This window comes from Montipora capricornis, chromosome 6, assembly GCF_036669925.1.
Source record: "Montipora capricornis isolate CH-2021 chromosome 6, ASM3666992v2, whole genome shotgun sequence".
NCBI lineage: Eukaryota > Metazoa > Cnidaria > Anthozoa > Scleractinia > Acroporidae > Montipora > Montipora capricornis.
In genome coordinates this window covers 60,881,859-60,884,358 of record NC_090888.1, presented here as the reverse complement: position 1 = coordinate 60,884,358, position 2,500 = coordinate 60,881,859, and the positions used below count along the sequence as shown (strand labels likewise).

The window sequence follows — 2,500 nt, the reverse complement described above, 5'->3', positions numbered from 1 at the left end:
AACATGTGCTGCAAAATCACGGCCGTTATTATGAAGTCCCACTTTAGGATAGACGAGTGCGCGCAGTCCCCGAGACTTGCTCTCTCCTCTTTCGCTCAGCTCATTTAGTGTGTCAACAATGACCTGAAAAGTTCCCCGGTTAATATACATTTTGACATATTAACTGCATTTTTGATGTTATAACCACCCACAGGCAGGTTTTTCTTATACCCCTACCCCTTATACCTCCTTTTCACCGTCCGTACTGCAAGTTACCGACCGAGTTTTTTTCCCGTTGATTTATGGCCCAAACGAAGTTATTAACATTTTATTTTGTTAATTGGGTGCACCGCCGAAAGGAGCTTTCAAATTTAGCCGGCCGTACATTAAATTCGGCCCGTCAAATTAATAAATCAGCGCCTAATTGGGAGATATTATAGTATTTAGTTAATTTCCTCTTTTAAAGTCGAAAGAGAATCGAAAACATTGGCTTCTAGGCTGACATGTTGACCATTTTTAATTTCCCTCACAACTTTTTTTCACCACAAGTTTAAGCGCGCACTCTGAGCGCCTGACAAGTTTATGATACAAAAGTTCACTGAACTTAATCTCTGTCCGGCGGGGTTAGTATCTGGAAGGGTGACCTAAAAAATATACCACTTTGTAACAGAAGGATAGGAACAAAAATTCTATTTTTTCTAGTTTATCCAACTGACTTTCCATTATTGAGCGCTGAGGGTATATTTTGTTTTTTAAAGATCCACTAAAACGCCATTCGCGTTACATGACTTTCGACGCCATTGCAGGTTAAGTTTATCATTCTACTGTGTCCACCAGAGAAACGGCGCACCGGTGGCTCAGTTGGTTGAGCACCGGGCTGTCACGCGGGAGGTCGTGAGTTCAACTCCGGCCGGACCAACACTCAGGGTCTTTAAATAACTGAGGAGAAAGTGCTGCCTTTGAAATTACATCTGCAAATGGTGAGACTCTCTAGTCTTCTCGGATAAGGACGATAAGCTGGAGGTCCCGTCTCACAACCCTTCAATGTTCATAATCCTGTGGGACGTAAAAAGAACCCGTACACTTGTCGTAAAGAGTAGGGCATGTAGTTCCCGGTGTTGTGGTATGGTCTTTCTGGTCTGGATAGGGTAGGGTGGAGCACCTCGCATAGGACCTCGAGTCCTGTTCGTGCTCCTTCCCTCTGGGCAGGTTTGCCCAGTAGAAAGAGACAACCAGATGTCTCGTAAAACAAATAAGCAGAAAGTCTACGCATTTCCACTACCCTCTCTATCCTAAGAAAATGCGAGCAGAAGCCTCTATGCACAAAGAGACCACTTAGCAGGGGAGTGACAGGCAAGACTTTTACCGACACGGAAAAAAAAAGATACCGAACAAATGCCACACACTTTTCGACTGGGATTGCCATACGGCAACCCAGTAATAATTCCTTACTGTCACATTGCCAAATTGTTGAGTACAAAATAAATGTAAATTGCCAGACAACTAAGATGCGACTTCAGTAAACTCTGTCGTACATTCAAGGCGTTCGATTCCTTCAATACCAAGTTAGTAAAATATTAGAAACAAAGCTCGCTTGATGTTCAACGACGAAAAATGAAATTGTTATCGAAGACCATTACTCGTCGATTTAAAAATTCCAGATATTTGAATCAGTTTATATTTTCAACTTTGTTAAACTCGGTTGTTAGTTACGCAGTGTACCGGAGTGACAGGCCTGCACGACTCCCTAGAGCGTATTTTAGCCTTCCAGTTTTGTAATTTGGCTCTCACAAGGATATATTTGATTGATCGTCCTCTTTTTGTAATATATAAGGAACGGGTTTTTTAGATTTATTTGAGCAATGGTTGTCGCTCCATTAAATGCCAGTCTTTCATGAGGATTTGTTTCACGTTCGTCGCTACTGGGCGCCCAAGAACAAATAAGTAAAAAATAATGGTTAATTAAGCGTTGGTACTTGAAAACTGTGTTCGATCACCTTAAAGGCATCGCCACACCGTTCACAAGTAAAAGAATAGTCGCCATGAATTGTCTTCTTGTGCCGCGTTAGGTTTGTCACCTGGCCATGGGTGAACTCTTTCTCACAAATATCACAGATGATAGCCACTTTACGAAGGAGGTGTTCTCCTTTGATCTACACTCTGCCAGCCCCCGCATTGAAATAAACGATGCTTCCCCGGTGGCACAATTTATCTTGGCATGATTATTAATTTGGCTGAAAGTAGTCGTCATTGTGGCGTCAATTGGGCATGTTCAGGCGTGTGGACATAACTTACACTCTTTAATTGTAATAGCTTTGACTGCATCTTCAAGTGAAAGTGAGCTTGCTAAAAATGGAGGAGGAAGACATTTCCTCTGATTTACATATATGGGAAATACTAGCAATACAGTGACTACTAATTACCACAAATGAACAAATAAGCAACATTTTCCTCCTCAGCTCTTCACAATCATGATTTTAAATGGTTTTTAGCTGTTATTTCAGGAGTACAATACAGCCTG

At 41.8% G+C, this 2,500-nt stretch overlaps 1 protein-coding gene across 1 annotated transcript in view; it reads left to right on the top strand.

The window, feature by feature from the left end:
* The window catches only part of LOC138054252 (chymotrypsinogen B-like), an 18,446-nt gene that overhangs the window by 8,421 nt on the left and 7,525 nt on the right, over positions 1-2,500 (top strand). The gene's annotated exons all lie outside the window — the stretch shown is intronic.